Source organism: Uloborus diversus, chromosome 3 (assembly GCF_026930045.1).
Source record: "Uloborus diversus isolate 005 chromosome 3, Udiv.v.3.1, whole genome shotgun sequence".
Lineage (NCBI taxonomy): Eukaryota > Metazoa > Arthropoda > Arachnida > Araneae > Uloboridae > Uloborus > Uloborus diversus.
This window is the reverse complement of record NC_072733.1, coordinates 176061603-176074392: the sequence shown is the minus strand read 5'-3', so window position 1 is coordinate 176074392 and position 12790 is coordinate 176061603. Positions and strand designations below refer to the sequence as shown.

At 33.1% G+C, this 12790-nt stretch overlaps 1 protein-coding gene across 1 annotated transcript in view; it reads left to right on the top strand.

Moving 5' to 3' along the window:
* Positions 1-260: 260 nt before the first annotated feature.
* Positions 261-12790, top strand: part of LOC129218388 (kinesin-like protein KIF3B) — a 73669-nt gene continuing 61139 nt past the window's right edge. Inside the window, exons 1-2 of the mRNA XM_054852634.1 lie at positions 261-347; positions 8299-8407. The gene's annotated coding sequence lies outside the window, so the exon portion shown is untranslated. The remainder of the gene's footprint in view (positions 348-8298; positions 8408-12790) is intronic.

Genomic DNA, 12790 nt, shown 5'->3' with positions numbered 1-12790 from the left:
CGGCGCCTAATATGTGGCGCCCAATCTTCCTAGACCGTTCCAAGAACTGGTAGTAAAACGGGAAAACTAGCGCCATTTATCGTGCACGCAAGAATTTGACTGTGTGATTCTTAAAGCAGTAAGGAGGCGCGGTTTAAGCATTTTACCGCTTGGGAAGCGCTAATATCAGTGACAGAATATCAGAATAGCTCCTTTTCTATTGAACCAGCATGACGGCTCAATAGCCACAACCGATTCTGTTCTTTCCGCCGTTTGTAGTAGCTGATCTAGTCATCTATTCTGTTGTTATTGTTTAATGATATGCATTTTTTCGTTTGGGTTTTTTCCTTTGCTGTTGGTTAAAACTGGTACGTATTTCTTTTTTTTTCTCAAAGAATAAACTGCTGAATTTGATTATGTTTGAGATCGTAAATTTTTTTTGTGGTTTGTGTTTCTGTTCTGTTCTGTTCTGTGTGTGTTCCGAGCATCGTACTGACTGGGCTAAACTTTCGGCTTTCATTTTATTTTAAAAACCGGTAAGTCTATTTTGCCTATTGATATTGTTTATGAATTCTTTTCTCCAACTACTTAAATGCGAAGATAATATTTTAGAAAGATTCGGCTTAATATTTTGAAAGAATTAGTTTTTGATGAAATTCATGAGGCGAATTTTACCACTCAATGTGAAGCAAAACTGTTTGCCTACACAATATTTTTTAATCTTATCTAAAGACTGCACTGTTTTTTGATTTTGAAACTATAATACGAGTCATAATCAGCTATTTTCTATATTTTCATGGTGATAAAAGATATTGGTGTCATATTTTTCACAGACTGAAAAAAAAATGTATAGTATGGGTACTTTCTGATATTAAGGTACTATTTAAATGGTGGCTCTACAGTTTGGGGTTGTTTTAATGGTATAGAAAGTCAGAATTTTCATGAAGAAAAGGTAAAAATGCATGAGAATTTCTTATTTTCCAAGAAACTGAGTATGATTTGTGGAATAAGGTGAGTTTTTAAAAATGGATGCTATGGAAGTTGGTGTATTCTTAATTGTTGATACATTTTTAATGTTCTTTTTTAAAAATCTGTTTTAACATTTTGGTGCTTGAGGATATGGGTAATTTTCAATATCAGCATTTCAGATCCAGTTGCATAAAAGTACTTTTATCTTAATCGATAATTGAAATTGGCAGATAATCTACAAAATAGGTTAAAAATAATACTAATGTATGAAAAAGAAATAAATAACATTTGCATACGTTCAAACTTTAGCTAAAAACTATAATAGTTCTTGAAAACATTATGTAAAAGCTAAAAAAGAATTGTGTATTTTTGCAAACGGATTTGCACTCATTCTCCAGTAAATCCTGCAAACTGATTAACCGAAACAGATCAAACTAGGTTACACCCAAAACTTACAATATGAATTTCAAAAAGTACTAATTTTATTAATTTCATATAAATTCTTAATCTTTAATCAAGTAGAAGTTTTGTTAACTTGACGTATCTTTGTCGTTTTGCGAAGTGTGAAGTTTCGAAGGCTGTACCATACTTTTTAAATTTGTAATGTGAGTAGCAAAATAAGTAACATGATAAAGAGAAATGGAATGAAACGGAAACAAATATGAAAAAGAATGAACAATGTTAAAATGTGGATATTGAACTCTTTATTTTTTTAGTTTTCTGATGTGATTACTTTCAGTTTTAACATGGTGAATACATTTGGGTTATTAACTGCCGTAATAGGAATGAAAAACATTAGGGCTCCATCGATGGCAATTTTTTGCCGATGAGCTGATGCCTATTTTTGGCTGATGACTGCCGATTGTTTTTTGTTTCAAATGACCGATGTAATCGCCTTCCTAAGGATGGCCGAAATATAGGTTTCAAGTTTTTTTTGAGGAACAAAAAAGTATTCAGTACATTGTAGAAACAGATGGCAAGTCATGTTTAAGAAAATGAATGGATAAATACCATGTATACTTGCTTATAAGTTGATTGCGTGTAAAAGTCGCCTCCCTACTTTTAGGAGAAAAATAAGAAACCCGCGTATAAGTAGAGTCCCTACTTTTGGAAAAAACAAGAGCGTTTTGCCGCTAATTTCGAATTTAAATGTTTTAAAAAGCAGGGAAATTAACTGTTATAAACTTTTTATGGTAAAAAAAAACGTCCAATTTTTTTTTCTTTTGCACCAAAAAGGTTCACTTTTGCGATCTCGATTTTTTTGTAAAGGGTTCGATTTTGCTGTGAAGATTTTTTTTTTTACTTATTGCTTTCATTTTGATTTTCCATGAATAAAATATTATGCTGTTGCCCCATATTATATTATTTTTAAAAACTGAGCAATAATTCACTACTATCGGGAAAATTCGTGAATACGACGATTCCCGCACTTTTCATGTAATCAGCCGTTCACAGTAATTATTTATTCTGTATTTCACAGTCAGACCATGTAAATCATAGCAGAATGTTTAATTATTTACCTCTTTAGCATTTTCTGAAAAGGGATGGACTAAAAGCTGGAAAATGTTTGTGTTTTTTTCACAAAGTGGTTTTTTCTAAGAAAAATCTGGGAAAATTTTCGTAAATTCTGCCCTGCGTATAAATCTACCCACTAACTTTAAACCTCAATTTTTTATAATAAAATTCTTGAATTATATGTGAGTATATACAATAAATATGATAGAGGTAGAAGACTCTGACATTTCTCATTTTTTACTGAATATATTTTGTCGAAAATCATACCAAAGTAGAGTAAAATATATGGGCCGCAGAAATATGTCTCAAACAAAAAAGAAATAATAGAGAAAAAGAGAGGAAGTTGATGAATTGTAATAAAAAGTCACACCATTTACTATTTAAATGTTCAAAGGTAAAAATGGAAGTAAAAGAAAAATTTTGAATGATGTTTTGTATTTCAATTAATAAAAGAAGAAAATCTAAAAAATTACTAATTATTTTAGGAGTTAAATTTTGAAAAATCACTGGCAAAGATCCCCCCCGCACACACCTCTAACATCTTCGGATACTGTCTAAAATTGCTTTTTGAATATTCCATTTTTAAAAATTTCTACGGGAGAGTTAATGAACCCGATCCTTTTCTTTAAAGCGTACAATATCATTTCTAAAACTTTCATTTTGAAAAAATTCCTGCAGAGGGCGAACACTACTAATATTCGAAATACACCGCCAGCTCAGTCAATTCCAGCTGAAGACTGCAGCTTCGTGCTAATGAATAACTACTAATATTATCGCACATCCTCTAAAATAGCATTTTTAGAATTTTAATTTCTGAAAATGGCTCTGGACAAGTCCCTGAACCCCACCCTGTCTGCTTTTGCTACCAAAGTTGGGGTCTACAGTCGTATTTTTAACACTTCAATTTTGGAAGATTTTTGGGGGAGGGACACCTCTGAAACTTTCCCGCCCCCAACATCACTGATGGTTTTCTTAAACTTCTTTCCATGACTTCAATTTTTTTTTCTAATTTATGTCCAAGGGTCCCTTAACCCCATCCCCCAAACATCATCAAATATTGCCAAAAGACATAATTGACTTGAAAGAATAAAAGAATTTATTTAAGTTTTTGAACATTTTTTTAACACACAAAATTATTACAATTCATTAAATTAAATTTCTTGATTTTGCTTTCATTAGTCGCTCACCTTAATAACTGTGGAGAATGATTTTATGATTATGTTCGGACAAATATAGTTAGGAGAAAGGTGAATATAAAATTTAAGGAAATGTTTGTTTTTCATTTTTCAATCTTAAAATTTTTTCTTTTTTTTAAAGCAACCGTGAAAGTAAAATTTCTCAGCATGCAGGCATTTCTTAAGGCGATAAGCTATAAAAGTATAAATAAAGGTTTCAGTGAAAAAACTATTCTTCTTTTTAGACCTCAAAAGCGGGAAAGAAAAATAATGACATTTTAGGGATTTTAATCATCATCCAAAACCTGGATTTGGTGATTCCCGCACTATTTTTATGATTGAGCATTTACTGCAGTTAGTCTTCAATTAAGGGCTAGATTATAAGTTGGAATATGCAAATATGTATTTGTTTAGCATTAAGATGAAAGGGGTATGCTAAAGTTAGAGAAATATCAAGGTTTTAAATTTTCTGTTCGGGAAAGAAATATTTCAGAAATTTTGTCCCACGACTTTGGTTGATCCCCCCAAATTTCAGCCTCGTTTTTTGTACTAAACTGCTTCACTAACATGCTAATACATATTCACTAAATTACCGCCCAATAACCAGGGCTAAAGCAGAAATATGTGAAATACACCGCCAGCTCAGTCATTTCCACCCGAGGACTGCAGTTTCGTGCTTATTAGCACGAAACTGCAGTCCTTGGCTGGAAATGACTGAGCTGGCGGTGTATTTCATGTATGCTAATACATACTCTAATTATTTCAACTGAAGAGCATAAAATTCTTAAAACTCTTATCAAAGTGGGTATTTGTAAAGTATCGGCCATTTTGTGAACATTTCAGTAAGTGATCTGAAACTCAACATTTTCCTAAGTCCAAAACCGGTTTTGCACCCGTTGCTGCCCTATTTTGGAACCTATCCTGTACTTACTTTTAATTATGCAGTAAAAAATTGATAAATAAATGTTATATTTTTTTCCCCTTTGTATTTTGAAAAACATTGGCGATATATCAGTCAGAGAAAACATCTATGATATTTAGATGTTTTCCAAGGCCGATGAGCTGATGTTTTCTTCAAGTTATCATCTGCTGCCGATGTCGATGACCAGTCAAGAAACTCCATAAATTTTGAATGGGCCCCAACTGTTGATCTTTCTATTCTGCTTTTGAATTTATGATTTTTTTTTAATGTGTATCGATTATAAAATTATTTCAAGTAGTTATTCAGTAGTACTTAATAACATTCTAAAATACTGTGCTTATATATTTTTCTTTTAAGTTTTTTTTTTGGTTTTTACGCATTTGGGTTTTTTGTTTTTATTTAATAACTGTTTTTTATTTTTATTTAATAACTATTTTTTATTTTACTTTTTTAAGTGAATTTTCATTGACTTATTCAGTGCTTGAAAGTATTTGTCGCTAGTCATATTTTGCAACTATAAATTTGGTTTTGACAACCGTGATTTTTAACCCAGTCGTCATTCTGACGCCCAACTTTGCTCCCCCCTGTGTGATGATTATGTTGATGTGACGTTTCTACATTTGGAAACTATTGTACATTAATTTATTTTAATAGTTTTTCGTATGGAATAGAAACTTACAGTAATTTAGCACAATGTACATATGCAGCAATCTTTTAGCATCCGTTTCTAGTTAATCCCTCTTTTGGTAATTTCTTGAATCGTACACCATGCAAGAACTATTGATCCGTAATGCAAGGCTTATTTTCACACCCCTTATTTTATTAGCCTCCCACCTCCCTTGCCAAAAAAAAAAAAAAAAAACGATTTGCTATAGAACTTTGTTGTTTTGCTTAAAATTTGCTGCTTTAGTGTCAAATAATATTTTTATTCCCTGTTTAGCATTTGTTTTATTTTGCCATATTTTTGACAAACCAGTAATAATAGATTTGTATTGAGGTGCTATTCAAATATATATGTTGGTATATGTTGTATGCCCTTTTTGCATCACTCCGTAATGTATGAAATTATTTAAATAGCAATTGAATTTGAAATTGATCAAGTTCATTAGCCATAGCTGCCAACTTGTAAGATTTAGCCTAAAATTGTAAGATTTTTGAAGGTATTGTAAGTTTGTAAGATCTTATGGCGTAATTGTAAGATAATTAGGTTTTAGATCTCTGGGTATTGTTTTTTTGTAATGAGTTTCCTGTTATGTTGCTTCAGAAGAATAGAGAAACTGCAGATGAAGAGCCTAAGATAAGATCCAAAGTGAATTTCGCTCTGTACAAATAGATAATTTGCCCGATGTTGTGCTAAAAAAGGGGAGGATCGATAAAAAAATAGGCTGCTTTGAAAAAATTAGTTGATGTCAATGGTTCATTGAAGTATGAAAGGCTCTCCTTTTCTATGCTTTCCATTCTAGCCATACCTCATAGCAATGCAGAGTGCAAAAGAATATTCAGTAGTGTCAGAAAGGCAAGGACAGAGCTGTGCAGTTCTCTGTTTGATAATAACCTGGATAACATTTTAATCATTAAGAACTTACAAAAAAAAAAAAAAAAAAAGAACTTCTGTTTTGAATAAGTTATTGAAATAAAATTTTTGAATGTTGCTAAGTCAGCAACTTAAGAAAGCTTAAGTTCCAGTTAAAGTAGTTTCAGCAAAAGCAGCTGACTGCATTAATTTACAAAAGAAAAAGTAAGATAATACAGCAAGTTATTAGTTTCTTCCAAAAGAATAGTTTTAAAGATTAATATTAAATGATGAGAGAGAGAGAGAAAGACAATATTTTAAAAGTGCACACTTGTATTCTTAAATTTTTAAATGCACAGGCCTACCTTTTTGAAACTAACTGCTTATTGTAATCCTAGGTTTCTCTATTGTGAATCCACTTTTTTTTTTCGTTTTTTTTTCTGTGCTGAGTATATAAGTAAAGATTTGAAAATATAATGTTTTTAGTTTTAATCGTTCGTTGTGTGTTGGTTAAAAAAGTATACAAATACACCACAGCATGCATTGTAAGATTTTTAAAGTTCGATATGTTGGCAGCTATGATTAGCTAAATATTTCATTCTTGGGGAAGGGATTAGCATTCTATTCTTCATATTTTCAAGCACTATAGCGATAACTTTGTACCATGTATGCTTCAGGTTTTTTTTTGTTTTTTTAAAGCTAGTTCTAACTTTTATGTTCATTTTGTACAGTTTTGCATACTTCTTTGCAAGATTTATGCTACCTGCATTTGTCGCACGCTGTGTCGCACGTAAGTAGTGTGCGACACGATCCCAAACTGACAATATGGTGACTGATTGTTGATATGGTGAATTTTGATTTCTGTCACGAGTTTAGTGACACTCCCAAGGTTAAGACAAATCGATTGATGTAAGGATTATCAAAATTTCCCAAGGCGTTTAGCCTCTAACAATGCCACATAGGAACAAACATACATACATAGACTCATAAATGATAGACATCGGTAAACAATATTCAACCGCGTTCTCATTCTTTATGTAATAATGTAAAATTTTCTTTTTTCAAATCATATTAACTTCTCAACTCTTTCGGCACATGTAAAGTTTTAGTTTTAAGTTGGCATCCTTTGATGCCCAATCATATGCAATCGATGCAAGCAAGTATAAATAGTGAGCGATTCCAATCCTTCTTTCGCTCAGCCTCTTAGGTGTTAGGTCCGATAGGTGTTAAGGAGTTGTGAACTCTGCCTCTGCTTGTGGCCAGGATTTATTAATTTATTTTGTTCGTTTATTTATTTTAGTTTCAATGGACCAGTACATTTTTGGTAAGCCTTTAAACAAGTTTCCAATGTTCATTTCTTCACATTGACATTAATTATGTATCATCTCTACTTGTATTAGTACGCAATATTGTTGAATGACTTACGGAACTTAGCCTTTCGCTTTCCGTTCAAACAACGTAAATTATCAATAAACACATTACCCTCCTTTGCGTCGCTTGTCGTAGTAGGTAGGTTTACTACGACAAGTGACTACGACGTAGCGACTACTACGACAGTAGACCTACTTGCTACGACTACCTACTACGACTACCTGTCGTAGTAGGTAATTTTCAGAAAGAAGAAAGGAAAAACTCATAGACTCAAAAATTTATTTTCAGGATGGAAGTAAGTACTAGTACACTATTGCATTGGTAGTGTTAAGTTTTCATTATGACGCACATCCCGTACACCACACAGAGAGCCATCAAGGGCGCCCATATGAGGGGGGGGGGCAAGTGGGGGCTGAAGCCCCCCTCAGAAATGAGAACTTCCTTGCTTTTAGTACTTTTTTCTTTGCAAAAAATTTAAAAACACTTCTTCTCCTGCCGTTAATGAATAAGTTATTAAAAATGTTAAATTTTATAAACTCGATTCTGTACTGAAATCGATTTCTATGATGAAAATATCTTGCTAAACCATGAGGAAACTATCTGCCCCCCAATAGAATTTTGCACATCGGCGCCCATGATAGCCATGATTCTAGAAATTAATTTGAATATTTTTTTTTAACATTAAAAAGTATTTTTCATTTTCTGTAGAATACCTACATTTTTTTTTGTTTTGCATGATGTTTTAAAAAATATTTTCTTTTTCCTTATGCAAGCTTTTTGTTTTATTTTGTCCTAAACATAATGCTCTCATGTTCTTTATATTACAGTATGTAATCTATGTTATTTCACTTTAGGTTTATAGTGGAATAGTTTAAAGCCCTCTGGTGTCTCCAAGAGAGCTTGGAAGGTTCATCATCCAATCCAGTATTGGATGGTGAAAACTTATAGAAAGTCTTATTTGTGGTAAGTCTTCTATTTTTTCATCTCTTTTAATGTTAATGTTACAGATCACCATTCTCTGAATTTTTCCCTTTTTTATGACTTCTGTAAATAGTTTTTATGTAATTGAGCATTTAGCCATTACAAAATGTTCCTCTTTAACCTATTGAGGACCAGTTTACTGAAAACAAAGTGCAAACACAGGATGTTGATTTTAATTTATTCATTAAAAAGGCTTCATTTGGATGTGTTTTAAAAATTAATAACAAATAACTGATTTAAAATAAAAGAACTCAGCAGCTAAGAAGAGAAAGCAAAGAATTGAAATTACAAAAAAAAAAAAAAAAAAAAAAGCATTTTATATTACTTATATTGTTAAAGTAAACATCATTATGTTATTACTTTTCATTGACAAATTAAAGTGGTAGTGGCTTCGATATCATAGACTTTGATGAATGGGAAGAATGTGCCTGCATTCAGACATAACTTGTAATAGAAACTCTCGTTAGTTAGAAATTAGTTTTACACCTCTTTCAGCTGTGACATTAACCAACCCTTAAACCGTTTACTATTTTTTTTAGCTTTAATATAATATTGGTTTTCACACTATATATTCATCAAGATCAGTATTTAAAAACTTTGCCTCGATTTCGAATCTCTTTAAAAAATTGAATCTCTTAAAATGTTTGAGGACAAATAAAGAAATGTACTTCTTTGTTCAATAAACTAAGCCTCTTTCAGATTAAGCTGTGTTTTTGTTTCCCTATCATCACAATCATCTTCATTATCTTCCATTTCGGATTTTAATTTTGCAGCCTTCTTTGTTTTCATCTTTTTTTTTTTTTTTTAAAGTATCATCAAAAAAGGGAAATGCAACATTCTCTGAGTTCAGGGACTACAGATGGTTAATTATTTTAGGTAGTTCTGTGCCTACATCATCTTCATGAATCCTCTTGTATTGAACCAAAGATTTTAATAACTGTAGATCTTGGTTGGGGGCCAAAGCTGGGTTACAGACAATAAACAGTATTTTTCCGTAAAACAACCAAATATGTTCAAATACAAATACAAATACAAAAGTGACGACCAGCAACAGGCTTTGGGCCCAGCTAGACTGGTCCTAGTCAATTTACAATCTCCAGTGAAGATCAATGGCCCTCTTAAAACTGTCTACTCCTTTGCTTATTACCACCTCTTCCGGTAAGCTGTTCCAAGGTTCCACTACCCTGCTAAAATAATAATTTTTCCTAATATCCATGTTAGCCTGAGATTTAAATAGCTTAAAACAATGACCCCTTGTCCTGTTTTCAGTGCTTAACTTTAGCCCTGTAACATCTTTCGTTTTAATAAATTTAAACAGCTGAATCATGTCCCCTCGGTCTCTTCTTTGCTCAAGACTACATTTTTAGCCTTCTAAGCCTGGAATCATAATCTAAGTAGGAAAGTCCACTTATTAGCCTTATAGCCGGCCTTTGAACCCTTTTCAATACATTAATGTCTTTCTTAAGATAAGGAGACCAAAACTGAACAGCATACTCCAAATGGGGTCTTACCAAACTTCTATATAAGGGCAGAAGAACTTCTTTAGATTTATTTGAAATAGATCTATTGATAAACCCAAGCATCTTATTGGCTTTGTTGCTAGCAATGCTGCACTGTTGGCTAAACTTTAAATCCTGACTTATTAAGACCCCCAGATCAGTATATTTGTCTGCCTGACTAATGACTGAATCTTGCAAATAATAACTTGTACACTTATTTCCATGCAATAAATGTAGCACTTGACATTTCCCAACATTAACAGCCATACCCCATTTATCAGCCCACTCCGTAATATGATCTAGATCCTCTTGCAGCTGATTTGCTTGTTCTTCATTTTCTACAGTCCCCATAACTTTGACATCATCAGCAAAACAATTCATGTTCCCAGAAATATTTTTGTGAATATCGTTCATAAAGACAATGAACAAAACAGGGCCTAACACTGATCCTTGAGGAACCCCGCTTAAGAACTCACTCCAATTAGAATAATTTCCCCTTACAACTACTCTTTGATTCTTTCCGGTCAGCCAGTTTTTTACCCAAATGAAAGTTTTCCCTCCTATTCCTATATCAGCTAATTTGCTAAGTAGAGCAACGTGCGGTACCTTATCGAAAGCTTTTTGAAAATCAATGTAAACAACATCTACAGGCTTCTTATTGTCCAAAGCCATGGTAACTTTGTCATAGAAATGTAATAAATTAGTTGCACAAGATTTACCTTTCCTGAAACCGTACTGAAAACTAGTCAATAGATTATTAGTCTCTAGAAAATTTACTATCTTAATTTTCATCAATGTTTCAAAAATTTTGCAAACCACCAAAGTTAGACTCACAGGTGTATAATTTCCCGCACTCCCTTTAGACCCTTTCTTGAAGAGCGGTGTAATGTTCGCCAGCTTCCAGTCCTCTGGCACTGTCCCGAATTATAAGAAGCATTGAAAATGTTTGCGATTACATCTGCTAATTCCTCTGCACATTCAATACCTTTCATCTCTAAATCGATTAAGGAAAGCTGATCTCTGGAAAGATATATGTCTGAAGAGTATATGAGGCAGTGAGAAGCAAACAGATGTAATCAACAAAATTAAAATTTTGGAGATAATCGTTACAAATAATAGAGGAACCTCTCCTCTGGTTAGGGAAAAGAGTTGGTACTAGTAGCTCTAGCAGGGGAATGTTATATAGCATGATTTAGAAAAAACATTGCAACAAAAGCCTACCATGGGCATCCATATGCAAAATTTTAAGGGGAGGCTCAGATATTTTCCCCATGGTTTAGCAGAATATTTTCCCCATGGAAGCCCATTTCAGTCCAGATTTGAGTTATTAAAATTTGACATTTTTAATAGCTTATTCATTAATGGCTAGAGAAGAAATATTTTTACATTTTTGAAAAGAGAAAAGTACTAAAAGCATGGAAGTTCAAAGTTATTATTGGAATTAACACTCAGGCTTTAGACGGGGTAGGTCTTGCATAGACGATGTTTACGTGGTAAAACAATTATACAAATACAAAAGTGACGACCAGCAACAGGCTCTGGGCCCAGCTAGACTGGTCCTAGTCAATTTACAATTCTCAGTGAAGATCAATGGCCCGCTCAGAATTATCTACTCCCTTGCTCATTACCACCTCTTCCGGTAAGCTGTTTCAAGGTTCCACTATCCTGCTAAAATAATAATTTTTCCTAATATCCATGTTAGCCTGAGATTTAAATAGCTTAAAACAATGACCCTTTGTCCTGTTTTCAGTGCTAAACTTCAGCCCCGTAACATCTTTCATTTTAATAAATTTAAACAACTGAATCATGTCCCCTCGGTCTCTTCTTTGCTCAAAACTGTACATTTTTAGTCTTCTAAGCCTGAAATCATAGTCTAAATGAGAAAATCCATTTATTTGCCTTGTAGCCCGACTTTGAACCCTTTCCAATACATTAATATTTTTCTTAAGATAATTAATAGAAAAACAGAATTTAACCTTGAAATGCATATGCTATTTATAGATTTTGAAAAAGCTTTTGACCGTATAGATAGAGAAAAATTATGGATTATAATGAAAAAAAGAGGCATTCCTATGCACCTAATACAGCATGCCAATCCCTCTATCAAAGCACAAAAATAAAAATTGACACAATGAAAATAGAAACCAACCAGGGCATGCGTCAGGGTTGTGGTCTATCACCAACCCTTTTTAACATCTACATTGATGACATTTTACGCACTTGGAAAGCATTGGTCAAGACTGGTATTCCACTCAACATGACAACTGTAATTAATACATTACAGTTTGCTGATGATTTGATTATAATCCAACCGAATGAAGATGACCTGCAACGATCCCTTTACACACTACAAAAAATATGTCAAGACTACAATATGGAGATCTCGATACAAAAAACTAAATTGATGGCATTCCGGGGAAAGGAATCGGTAAGAACTAAAATCGTCCTCAACAACCAAATTATTGAACAGGTCAATAATTTCAATTACCTTGGCTGTAACATTTCATACCAACACGATTCTGATATCCAGAACAAAGTGTATACGTTCCAACATATTTGTGGTACGCTGATGAGAACCTTAAAAGGAAAGACAAGAAGAGAAACTCAAATGAAGTTCTGTAGGGTTATGGCAGTGCCAACACTGCTATATGGCTGGGAAACATAGACCATGAACTCCCAGACAACAAACGGAATTCAGACGGCGGAGATGCGATTTCTTTGAGGGATCAAACATTGCACCATCCTAGACAAAAATAATGATTTACGAAAAGAATTACAGAACTACAGCCTTAATGGAAAAATTATGATTATCGTATCAAATGGAGAGACCATGTACCAATATTGCCGCGTGGAAGACTACCAATGG